The following is a 12,993-nucleotide window of genomic DNA, read 5'->3' as shown; positions in this document are numbered from 1 at the left end:
CATCATGGCAAATCTTGTCTTTTTCAACGGTTCCCGCTCACGGCGCCTCGATCCCCGCGCCCATCCTTATAAATAGGCGGAAGGGACAGGGCTGACACCGTCCACCTACCAGTCCCGTCGACTTCTCCACCATCATCACAGCGAGGAAAAGACGCTCCGCATCCCGAAAGCTCCGCCGCCGGCCGCAATCTCTGCCTTCGTCCGAAGAACTCCGGTGCCGCCCGCAGGCCGTCGCCGCCCGAGACCTCCGGTGCTGCCCGCAGGCCGTCGCCGCCTGAGAAGCTCCGGCGCCACCCGCAAGCCGCTGCCGTCCGAAGAACTCCGGCGCCGCCTGCAAGTTGCTGCCGTTTCGAAGAGCTCCGGCGCCGTTCGAGGGATTCCAGCGCCGCCCGCACGTCGTCACCGTCGCCAGGCTCCATCGCCACCAACCTTCTTCGACCAAGATCTTCAGGTTAGGCCACTGCCTCCTTCTCGAAGGGTAGATTTAGTTCTTGTTCTTGCCGCCGCCATTGCCATAGCTTCGAAGTTCTACGTTCGCCACCATTTTAGCTGTTGAACTGATTAATTAGAGCGCCATTAGGGCACCCAGTGTTTCGGACAATGCTATCCATCTATATCCTTGCGGATTTTCGCAACAGACTAGTCTTTTTGAACATGAGGCACCATCCTGTTCACACACCGCTCATATTTTAGCCAGGTCCGTAAGATGTTATATCTGTTGGATAGATCCACTCCTCTTTTACTGTTTGCAAAAAACTGTTTGGGAACCTCGTTCTTCCCTTAGTGTTTCAGAAAACACTACCACCCATAGCAACGTTGCTTCTGAAAATGGCCCAGCTCCGATAGGTCGCCACATAAATCCAAACCGGCCTCCAAATTCGGCGAGTTAAACAGACGCTAGTTCCGACTTACATAATAAATGCTCGAGACACGTAATACCATTTTCTTGCCTACTTGTAGCATGGGTGCCGTTTTCAAGAGTGATTGGCTCCCCACCAAAGTTGACGACGCTGTTTTGGCGAATTACGTGAAAGCGGGCTGCTTGGATCCTCAAGACGTCATTGGATGGCGCACCGGGTTAGGAGAAGACCTACCCAACCCTAAGGAAGGAGAGATAGTAATTTTTGTGGAACACTTAGAGCGGGGTTTTAAACCGCCCGGATCTAAATTCCTTAGAGACGCCTTGAACTTTATGAACGTCCGACTCCAGGATTTGGGACCCAATTCCATAAGCAACCTGAGTCAATTCCAAGTCCTTTGCGAAGCTTATTTGCGGATCGAGCCTTCCGTCCCTCTATTCTGGTACTTCTTCCACTTGAATCGCCAGACAGAATTCCACAACGGCCCTAGTTTGGAACTTGGCGGGGTCAATGTCCAGCGTCGCCGGGACAGTCCGTTCCCTGCGCTCACCATGCCTAGCCATCCCAAGGGCTGGGGTGAATCTTGGTTCTATTGCAAGGAAACATCCCCCGCCGGTGAAAACAAACTTCAGGGTTACAGGCCAAGCCGCCTCCCAGTCAACTTCAAGCTCCCTGACAAGCTCACCGAGGAAGAAGAGTCGGAATTCGTCCCAATCCTGTCCGAACTGAGATCTTTGACGAATAACGGCCTCACCGGGGTTGACTTGATTCGCTGCTGGGTCGAATGGCGGATCCTTCCTCTGAGCCGCCGAGACGGCCTGATGTGCGATTTTGACGGTACCCTGGATCATCCCCAATGCTACTTCCACACAGCGTTGACGGAAAAATACATAGTCACCATCATCAGGAAGCTGACCGGTGAACCTGTAGCGAAATGCGGCCAAATCGGCCTTAAGCCCTTCTGCAAGATCAACCCGGCACCCAAGGTAACCAAAATTAACTCGCCCTCAATTTTTACTTCATCTGGTTTACGGTCATCATGACTTCATGCCATATCCCCTTCCAGAAAGGTGACAAGTTCTGGTCTAGAAGACCTAAGAAACAAGCCATGAAGAGCGCTAAGCCGCCTTCCAAGAAAAACAAAGGCAAAGGCAAATCGGCCGCGGCCGAGCCATCTGAAGTCGACGAGTCTCAAGCCGGCGACGCACTCTCAGAGGTACCAAACCGTTCTCATCTTCACTCGCCATTCATCACCTTTTTATCTTTCATTTATCTCCCGCTCCTTTTATAACAGAATGAAGATAATGAAAGCCAGGAAGACTCTGTCGAGGTAATTTCCGTCTCTTCCGATTCATCTCCTTCTCCACCTAAGCCGGCCCGGCGAATATGTGGAAAGGTACCTCTCTCACATCCAAATGCCCATTTGGACCCAAATTTCTTACTGAAGAAAACGCAGCACGCCTTAAAACGGAAAACGCGAAGTCATTCTGGCGACCTGACACCTGGCTTGCCAACAAGGAACAAAAGAAAACCAAGCGAGGTACCTCCTTTTCTTATGCTAGCAACCTTTGTTTGTGCTGCTCTGGATCACAGTCCTAACCCGCCAGTATTATCGACGTACCAATTCTTACAGGATTCTCCCCCCACTTCTGGCGACTCAGTGATGTCGACCCTTCCACCAATGATCCGAGTCCCGGGGTAAGTTCCTTGTCCTGATCCTTGAGAATAACATTCTTTTTTAATAATAATTTCTTTTTTAATACGCCTATCTCTTTCATTAGGGCGCAAGCCAAAAAGAGAAAGACCAGTGGATCAAACCCTAACGCCACTCCTGAACCTCCAAGGAAAGCTACTCCGACTCAAGAGGATCCGAGTCAAAACGAGCCGATAACTCATGCAAACCCTCCTGAGTCGCCCAAAGGATCGACGGATGTCCCTAGATCACCAGTCGTAATAGCGACAACTGATGACCCAGATGCTGTGGTTATTACTGGTTTTGGTTTCTCCAAGCCGGCAGATACAATCCTTTCCAAGCATACAACATCCCCTTCTCCATCAATTCTCGAGTCTGGGCCTTCCAAGGCGAAACTTTCTGACTATGCAGGTCTGGAGTTTAAAGAACTCTGTTCTGGCTTCGCAAGTCGCCTGGAAGCGAGTTACGAGATGGAAAAGAATCTGCTGAAGATGTTAAACAACAAACATGAGGTAAAATTTCATAGTTTATATTATCCTCAGTAACCCCCAAGGGCCGGGTCATCAGTAAAATGATGATCCGGGTCTTTTAAAAGCATCGCGACCAGTAACCCCCAAGGGCCGGGTCATCAGTAAAATGATGAGCCGGGTCTTGACTTATGTATAATTTCCCTTTAAAAAATTATACATTAGCCCCCAAGGGCCGGGTTATCAGTAAAATGATGATCCGGGTCTTGTAAAAGCATCGCGACCAGTAACCCCCAAGGGCCGGGTCATCAGTAAAATGATGAGCCGGGTCTTGACTTCTGTATAATTTCCCTTAAAAAATTATACATTAGCCCCCAAGTGTCAGGGGTATTGCCTTGCAATAATTCTGAGACTTGTCTCTGTTTAAAATTTTGAACAGGAAAGCCTTGCCCATACCGAACTGGCCCTGGGCGACTTAAGGAAGAACTTGGCTGACCAACAAGATGCTCGAGCTCAGTCGGAAGACAAATATAAGCTGGCTCTGGTTGAACTGGAAAAACTCAAAGCCGAGTTAGAAAGAACTCAGGCTGACCACAGCGCGGTTTTGACGAGAGCCGAAAAAGCAGAAACAAAGCTGGCAACTGTGCAGCAGGAGATATCCGGCTTAAAGCGCCATATTTCTAACATGACTCAAGCCATCTTTGGTAAGCTTTACCTCACTCGCCAATCTTATCCTCTTTCTTAGGCAAAAATTCCTCAATGTTTAACTTACCGGTTATTTGATCACAGGCTCGAGAGTCGCCAATCTGCAAGATGACAGTGTGTTGATGCTGAAGGCGATCTATACGCTGACGGAACAGCTGTACACAGGCAGTGTGCTGACCGTCAAAGCTGTGATTGGTGCCAAGGAGCCCATAACCTCTATCAAGAAGGTGCTTGGATATCTATCCACACTGCCTCCCCAGATCGGCGAGTTAACCCGATCAGCCGCCCGGAAGGGTGTCCTGACGGCTCTGAGTCGCTGCCTGGCGTATGCTCCAGAAATCAACTTGGAAGAAGTAGCTGCCGGCTTTCCTCAGCTCAAAGATGACGGCTCGGAGTTCGTGGAGGAAGACTACCAGAAGGTTGTCAAGGATTCTCGACTGGCCGCGACCCAACTCGCCGCCAGCCTTGACTTGACAAAATATCACGCGGCTTACGATGACAAGAATAAGAAAATCAGCCTGCCAACCTTCGTGGTGACCAACCTTATCCCTCGGCGACCCAAGAATCCCTTTGACTAGGAAACGGACCTGGCATCAATCTTGACTGATGAAGACGATTTCGCCTCTTTTTCCCGATGCAACTGGGTCTTGGGCGATTTACAAATCGAAGCCGGTCAGAGCTCACGCCAGAACTTAGCAGACTAGATTTTCCTTGACTTTGGCTCAAGAGCCATGTAATAGTCAGTACTATCTTTTGACGACTTCTTCTGCAAAAAACTCCTATACCGCTTTTAGGGCGGTTTAAAATATTTGGTCAACCTTTATTAGAGTCGCCTGAAATGCTTAACCCGCCAAGGATGAAAACCTTGAGCACATTATCCTTAATGAAGGTTTCGTCGGCTCGTACGGTCGCGACAGGGGGAGGCGAGTCAAAAAGCTCGTGCACCCACCCTTAATGCAGGTTTCGTCGGCTCATACGGTCGCGACAGGGGGAGGCGAGTCAAAAAGCTCGTGCACCCACCCTTAATGCAGGTTTCGTCGGCTCATACGGTCGCGACAGGGGGAGGCGAGTCAAAAAGCTCGTGCACCCACCCTTAATGCAGGTTTCGTCGGCTCATACGGTCGCGACAGGGGGAGGCGAGTCAGAAAGCTCGTGCACCCACCCTTAATGCAGGTTTCGTCGGCTCATACGGTCGCGACAGGGGGAGGCGAGTCAGAAAGCTCGTGCACCCACCCTTAATGCAAGTTTCGTCGGCTCATTCGGTCGCGACAGGGGGAGGCGAGTCAGAAAGCTCGTGCACCCACCCTTAATGCAGGTTTCGTCGGCTCATAAGGTCGCGACAGGGGGAGGCGAGTCAGAAAGCTCGTGCACCCACCCTTAATGCAGGTTTCGTCGGCTCATACGGTCGCGACAGGGGGAGGCGAGTCAGAAAGCTCGTGCACCCACCCTTAATGCAGGTTTCGTCGGCTCATACGGTCGCGACAGGGGGAGGCGAGTCAGAAAGCTCGTGCACCCACCCTTAATGCAGGTTTCGTCGGCTCATACGGTCGCGACAGGGGGAGGCGAGTCAGAAAGCTCGTGCACCCACCCTTAATGCAGGTTTCGTCGGCTCATACGGTCGCGACAGGGGGAGGCGAGTCAGAAAGCTCGTGCACCCACCCTTAATGCAGGTTTCGTCGGCTCATACGGTCGCGACAGGGGGAGGCGAGTCAGAAAGCTCGTGCACCCACCCTTAATGCAGGTTTCGTCGGCTCATACGGTCACGACAGGGGGAGGCGAGTCAGAAAGCTCGTGCACCCACCCTTAATGCAGGTTTCGTCGGCTCATACGGTCGCGACAGGGGGAGGCGAGTCAGAAAGCTCGTGCACCCACCCTTAATGCAGGTTTCGTCGGCTCATACGGTCGCGACAGGGGGAGGCGAGTCAGAAAGCTCGTGCACCCACCCTTAATGCATGTGCTGTCGGCTCATAAGGTCGCAACAGGGTATCATGAAAATTGCTCTTTCTTTAAAGAAGAAGCCCCCCGAGTCAGGGAAGCATTATATTATTCCATAAGAAAAACTGAAAAACTTACAAAGCATGGAGTTTTAAGAACTCAAGTGTAGTAAGGCCGCAAATGGGCAATATTCCAAGGGCGAGTTGACTCAGCCCCCGTAGTCGGTCGATCAGACCGAAGATCCATCAAGTAGTAAGAACCATTGCGGAGGTTTTTGCTGACAACGAAAGGTCCCTCCCAAGGGGGTGAAAGTTTGTGCATGCCCGTCCGATCTTGTATCAGTCGAAGCACCAAATCGCCTTCCTGGAAGGTACGACTCTTCACCCGGCGACTATGATAACGCCGCAGATCTTGCTGATAGATCGCCGAACGAGCCGCTGCTAAGTCACGTGCTTCTTCCAAGGCGTCCAAAGAGTCCTGACGCGCCAGCTCGTTGTCATGCTTCACATATGCAGCGACTCTAAGAGAATCATGCCTTATGTCAGTAGGGAGAACGGCCTCCGCACCATAGACCAAGAAGAAAGGGGTGAACCCCGTGGACCGATTTGGGGTGGTTCGGATGCTCCATAATACCGAAGGTAACTCCTCCACCCAACATCCTGGAGTTCTTTCCAGGGGAACCATGACCCGAGGTTTGATCCCTCGCAAAACTTCCTGATTCGCCCGCTCGGCCTGTCCGTTTGACTGCGGGTGAGCAACCGCAGAGATATCAAGCCGGATATGTTCGCGGCGACAGAAATCCAGCATCGCTCCTTGGGACAGGTTAGTACCATTGTCTGTGATGATACTGTGCGGATATCCAAAACGGAAAATCAGCTTCTTCAGAAATTTTACCGCAGTCTCCGCGTCGCAGGCCCCAACTGGCTCCGCCTCGATCCACTTAGTGAATTTATCAACCGCCACTAACAAGTGAGTTTTCTTGTTGGAGGACATCTTAAAGGGACCGACCATGTCCAGCACCCAGACCGCGAAAGGCCCAGTAATGGGGATCATCCTTAATTCCTGAGCCGACACATGAGCCTGTCTCCCGTAACGTTGGCATCCCTCACACCGCCGTACTATATCTTCCGCATCTGCGTGAGCCGTCAACCAGAAGAAACCGTGTCGAAAGGCCTTTGACACCAAAGAGCGTGACCCGGCGTGATGTCCGCAGTCTCCAGAATGGATGTCATTAAGGATCGCGCATCCTTCCTCGGAAGAGACGCACCGCTGAAAGACCCCTGAAGCACTTCGTTTATGTAACTCGCCATTAATGATGACCATGGACTTGCTACGCCGAACAATCTGGCGAGCTAAGATTTCGTCAGATGGTAACTCGCCACGGGCAAGGTAAGCTAGATAAGGTAGAGCCCAATCCGGAGCGACATGGAGAGCCGCCACCAGCTGAGACTCGGGATCTGGAATTGCCAATTCTTCCTCAGTGGGTACAGCCACGGATGGTTTATGCAAGATATCCAAGAAGACATTAGGGGGGACCAGTTTTCTCTGTGAGCCGAGTCGCGAGAGGGCATCAGCTGCTTCATTGAGTCGTCGATCAACATGATCAACCTGGTATCCATGAAAATAGCCCGCCACATCAGATACGGCTCGTCTGTAAGCCGCCATCATAGGATCTCGAGAATCCCAGGTGCCCGAAACCTGTTGTGCCACCAGATCTGAGTCCCCGAAACATCTGACTCGGGTTAGGTTCATCTCCTTTGCTAGTCGCAAACCGTGGAGCAGAGCTTCATACTCCGCCGCATTATTTGTACAAGGGAACATGAGCCTGAGGACGTAGCAGAACTTATCTCCTTGGGGGGATATCAACACCACACTAGCCCCCGAGCCCTCCAACTGCGTGGATCCATCAAAATAAATAGTCCAATAGGTAAGGTCGGGGCGATCTTCCGGAGCCTGAAGCTCCGTCCAATCATTGACGAAATCAACCAGCGCCTGGGACTTGATGGCCGTGCGGGGGGTATACTGGATGTGATGCGACCCAAGTTCTATCGCCCATTTGTCGATTCGCCCTGTCGCCTCGCGGTTTTGGATGACGTCGCCGAGGGGCGCGGAACTTACCACGGTGATTGGGTGTTCTTGGAAATAATGTTTAAGCTTCCGACTCGCCATGAACACCCCGTAGACCAGTTTTTGCCAATGGGGGTATCGTTGTTTGGAGAGAGTTAACACCTCACTGATAAAGTACACCGGGCGTTGCACCGGGTATTCCTTTCCTTCCTCCTTTCTTTCGACGACCACGGCCACGCTGACCGCTTTGGAATTCGCGGCGATATACAGGAGCATGGGCTCTTTTTCAGTCGGGGCCGCCAGGACCGGCGGGTTAACCAGCTGACGTTTCAAGGCCTGAAGTGCCTCGTCGGCTTCCTCTGTCCACACGAATCGGTCAGACTTCCTCAACAATTGATAGAGCGGAATCGCCTTTTCTCCAAGGCGGCTTACAAAACGACTGAGAGCCGCGATACGACCCGCCAATCGCTGGACTTGGTTAACGTTCGTCGGCTTGCCGAGGGAGGCAACCGCTTCAATTTTGTCCGGGTTAGCCTCGATGCCGCGCTCCGATACCAAGAAACCCAGTAGTTTCCCCGCAGGTACGCCGAAAACGCACTTGGTAGGGTTTAGCTTCATCTGATATACCCGTAAATTATCAAAGGTTTCCTTAAGGTCTTCTAGAAGTGTCTCCTCCCGGCGGGTCTTGATAACAATGTCATCAACATAAGCGTGGACGTCGCGGCCAATTTGGCTGTGGAGACAATTTTGGATGCAACGTTGGTAGGTCGCCCCTGCGCTCTTGAGTCCGAACGGCATGGACACATAGCAAAAGGCCCCGAAGGGAGTTATGAAAGCAGTCTTTTCTTGATCTTCCACAGCCATTTTGATCTGATGATAACCTGAGTAAGCGTCCAAAAAGCACAATCGTTCGCATCCCGCCACCGAGTCAATGATTTGGTCGATGCGGGGAAGAGCGAAAGGATCCTTGGGGCAAGCTCTGTTGAGGTCCGTATAGTCAATGCACATACGAAAGGTGCCATTCTTCTTGAGTACTAATACCGGGTTAGCTAGCCATTTGGGGTGAAAGACTTCCACGATGAACCCGGCGGCTAACAGACGGGCGACTTCCTCTCCAATCGCCTTCCGTCGCTCCTCGTTAAACCGGCGGAGGTATTGTTGAACAGGTCTGCATTTTGGGTCAATATTAAGATGGTGCTCAGCGAATTCTCTCGGTACACCCGGCATGTCAGAGGGTTTCCATGCGAAGATGTCCCGGTTCTCACGGATGAATTCGATGAGCGCGCTTTCCTATTTGGGGTCCAGACCCGTCCCAATGGTAAACTGCTTGGACGAATCGCCAGGGACGAAATCGACTGTCTTCGTGTCATCCGTTGGTTTGAACTTGAGGGGCGACTCGGAGTCTGTAGTCGGTTTCTTGAGTGGTGTCATGTCCGCCGGGTCAACATTGGCCCGGTGGTTTTTGAGCTCTTCCGCCGCGCAGGCGACTTCCGCGTAGGCTGCGTCTCCTTCCTCACACTCTTTTGCAATCCTTCTATCTCCGTCGACCGTGATAGGCCCTTTAGGGCCAGGCATTTTGAGCTTGAGGTAGACGTAGCATGGGCGGGCCATGAAGCGAGCGTAAGCCGGTCGTCCGAACAGCGCATGGTACGGGCTTTTTAATTTGACCACCTCGAAGACCAGAGACTCCGACCTGTAGTTCTGTGCAGTTCCAAACGCTACTGAGAGTCTGACTCGGCCAATCGGATAAGCGGATTTGCCCGGGACGATGCCGTGGAAAACTGTGGTTGAAGGCATCAAGTCTTTCTCTAATAGATTCATCCTCCGGAAGGTATCGAAGTATAGGATATTAATGCTGCTGCCGCCATCCATTAGTACTTTCGATAGAGTGTAACCCGCCACTTGGGGAGCCACGACCAAGGCCAGGTCGCCCGGGTTATCTATTCTCGGCGGGTGATCCTCTCTGCTCCATGTTATGGTCTGTTCGGACCAGTGGAGATATCTGGGAACTGCCGGCTCAATTACGCTGTACGCCCGGTGATTTACCTTTTTATCACGTCTGCAAGCGTTAGTGGTGAAAACATGATATTGCCCATTACTTAGCTGTTTAGGATTGTTGCGGAAGCCCCCATGGTCATCCTGGTCCTGCGGAGCCCCCTGCGGGGGTTGCTGCTGGAAGACTCCCGGCGGGTTGTACCGCCGGTGGTGGTGTACCGGGTACTGGCCGCCGCCTGGCTGCGGCCCCCCCTGGGCCTCCTGTTCGGGAAAACCGCCGAAGGGGTTGTGCCTTTGGTTGGGCGCGACGAGTTGGTCTTGGCGACGGTTCGGGTCTTCGCTCTGGCTCTTCTTGATTGCCTCAGCCCGAAACTCCCGCATCACGAAGCAGTTCTCCCAGGAGTGACCCGTCGGGCCATCGGCCGTGGCGTGGTGCGGGCAAGGGCCTTTGAGTAATTCTTCGTAGTTGCGCGGTCTTTTCCCGCTGAAGCCTCGATTTTTCTTTTTGCCGTCATTGGCGTTGGTGTTGGCAACCAGATCCGAGGGCTCCTCATGCGGCCTACGTTTGCCGTTGGTCCCCTGGTTATGACGGTTGCGGCCCTGGAGGCGGGCATGCTTATTCGTTGGATCGCCCTTCTTGGGCGAGCTACCCTTGCCGTCTTCGCCGGGATCCTTGGTATCGTCGGCTTCGGCGTACCTAGTGAGGGTATCCATCAGCTCGCCCATATCCTGAACTTTCCGTTTGAGTCGCCCCAGCTTCTGGACCAGCGGTTCGTAGTGGCAGTTGTGCTCGAGGATAAGCACGGCTTGCGCTGCCGTGATGCCATCCGATGAATGGATAATTTCTGCGACTCGCCGTGACCAATGATGCGCCGACTCATCCGGGCGTTGCACGCAGTGTTGTAAGTCGACGATTGTCATCGGCCGTTTACAGGTTCCCCGGAAGTTTTTGATAAAACGCTCTTTTAATTCGGCCCAGGACTGTATAGAGTTGGGGGGTAAATTTTTTAACCAGGTGCGTGCCGATCCTTCGAGCATCATGGTGAAATATCTGGCGCAAACCGCCTCGTTTACGTCGAGCATGTCCATGGCGATCTCATAGCCCTCGATCCAAGATGTCGGTTCGAGATCTGGTGTGTAGTTTGGCACCTTTCTTGGTCCTTTGAAATCCTTGGGCATTCTTTCGTTTCGAAGGGCCAGGGACAAGCAGGGCACCCCGACTCGCCCTCCGGTCCCCACGGGAGGAGTCTGGGCCTCCTGAGTGTTGGGCGGGCCTCTGCCCGACGGGTCCCGCTCGGGCGGGTTGTCCTGCGGGGGGTGTCGCGGGGTGCTGTTCACGGCCGGCTGGTCCTCCGGCCAACCCCTGGTATAGCTCGCCTGGGGGGTGGAGTGCAATCGCTCGGGGCTGTGTGAGAACTGCGCGTTTTGTACCACTGCTGTTTTCAACATCTCGATGGCGTTCCTTGCTTCGATCTCAGCTGGGGTGTTGCCGTGGATCGGGAGGGACTCCAGATGGCGAGTTGCGGCGAGTACGTTATCCACCGGGTTAGAGAAGTGGCCTCGGGGGGTGCGGAACCGAGGGATTTGACCCTCAATCGGCTGAATCGGCGGGTTAGGAGGGCGGCCCATCCCTCCTGCTGGAGCGGCTCCCGTCCCGGGCGTCTGGGGAGTGTCGAACAGGCGAGTGTTATTGAGATCATGGGGTAGGCGTCCTTGGTGCCTCCGCTGATGGACAACATCGGATGCGCGCTGCTGTCTTTCGAGCCGCCAATTGTCGGTGCTCAACCGCATTCTTTCGGCCGTAACCTGGGCCTGTCGAGTTTCCATCCTGGCGGACTCTGTCTCAGCATCCTGATGGGGCTTTGCCACCGCCTCCCTCAGTTTCGCTAGCTCCGCATTTATCTCCCCCTGGTTCTCCGGCGTGAGGGGGGTTGACATTAGCCTGGTGATTTCCGCCGCTAACTCCACTAGGACTGCTGACGCACTTCTGGACGTCCCGCCGGTTCCATCGCCCCCGGCGGGGTTTGGCGCGGGTTGAGTCGCCCCAGCCATGTAGATGGCGATCTGGCGACGGGTTCGATCAAGGATTTCCGGATCCATGGCCAATGACAAGCCCCCAAGTTCGTCTCCGTGGAGGGACTGGATGGAGTTGGACTCGCCCATGGATGACTCGTCGTCAGAGTTGACGGGGGTGACCTCCGGAGCCGCCGCGCGCTCTGGTTCCTCCGATCCCTGTGTGAAGCCCACAAAGACCGGGCGGGTCAGTTTCCGGGTGATGACTGGGCGGACGTACCTGGCCGGCTCGACGATGTCGGAGGAGGTGTCCGGCTCAGGAACGGGTGACCCGATCATGCCGACGAAGACGTTGATCTTGTCGAAGGGGACCCTGTAGCCTGATTCGAGAGAATTTGCTTCAGGTCCCCATCGCCTGTTGTCGATGTAGGCTATGCCGCGTCGGCTCCAAGTCATGAGCGCCGCCGCATAACTCCCAGACCCTGGTAGGGCTCCCTTTGAGAACTCAACTCCACCATGCGCAGGCCCCACGGTGGGCGCCAACTGTCGTGGTTTTGTCACGGCAGATGTCCTCGTGAAAGGACTTAGTACTGGAGCCATCGCACCTTGGTGGCGACTCAAAGGGGTTAAGCGGGAGAGACACGGCGATTTACCCAGGTTCGGCCCCTCGAGAAGAGGTAATAGCCTACGTCCTGCTTTGTGTGTATTGATATGGATTCGATTACAAGGAAGGCGTAACTCGCCCTAACCTAGCACTCGATGATTTCTAACCTGCCTCTCCCCCTCCAGACTCGCCTTTATATATAGGTCGAAGCCTTAGGGTTTACAAGAGTCCCAGCCGGTTTACAAATCGTGACCACCGCGGTCTTTAAGTCGCCGTCTTGCGAACCCGGAGTCCTTCCACAATTCATAACCATCCTGTAACTTCAACTGCCCGGACAGAGGCCCAACTACCTTGAATACCATCTTGGTCATCATATAAACTCCTTGAACCCAACAGATGGACTTCAAGAAGTGCCTATGGACAAATCCTATAAATATAACTTAAGGCAACCATTAGTCCATAGGAATTGTCATCAATTACCAAAACCACATATGGAGATATATGCTCTAACAACCTTACCGGCGACGGTTTCAAGTTGTTTTGTGGCGTAGCAGTACACATGCTTGTAATGCTCCAGCCACTGCATCGTCTATACTGTGGGCACGCCCATCTTTGCACGCGGCCTCCGTCGCAACGTCCGACACGAACAATACG

Source organism: Hordeum vulgare, chromosome 3H, assembly GCF_904849725.1.
Source record: "Hordeum vulgare subsp. vulgare chromosome 3H, MorexV3_pseudomolecules_assembly, whole genome shotgun sequence".
NCBI classification, from domain to species: Eukaryota; Viridiplantae; Streptophyta; class Magnoliopsida; order Poales; family Poaceae; genus Hordeum; species Hordeum vulgare.
The sequence above is the reverse complement of the archived record's forward strand: the minus strand, read 5'-3'. Positions refer to the sequence as shown.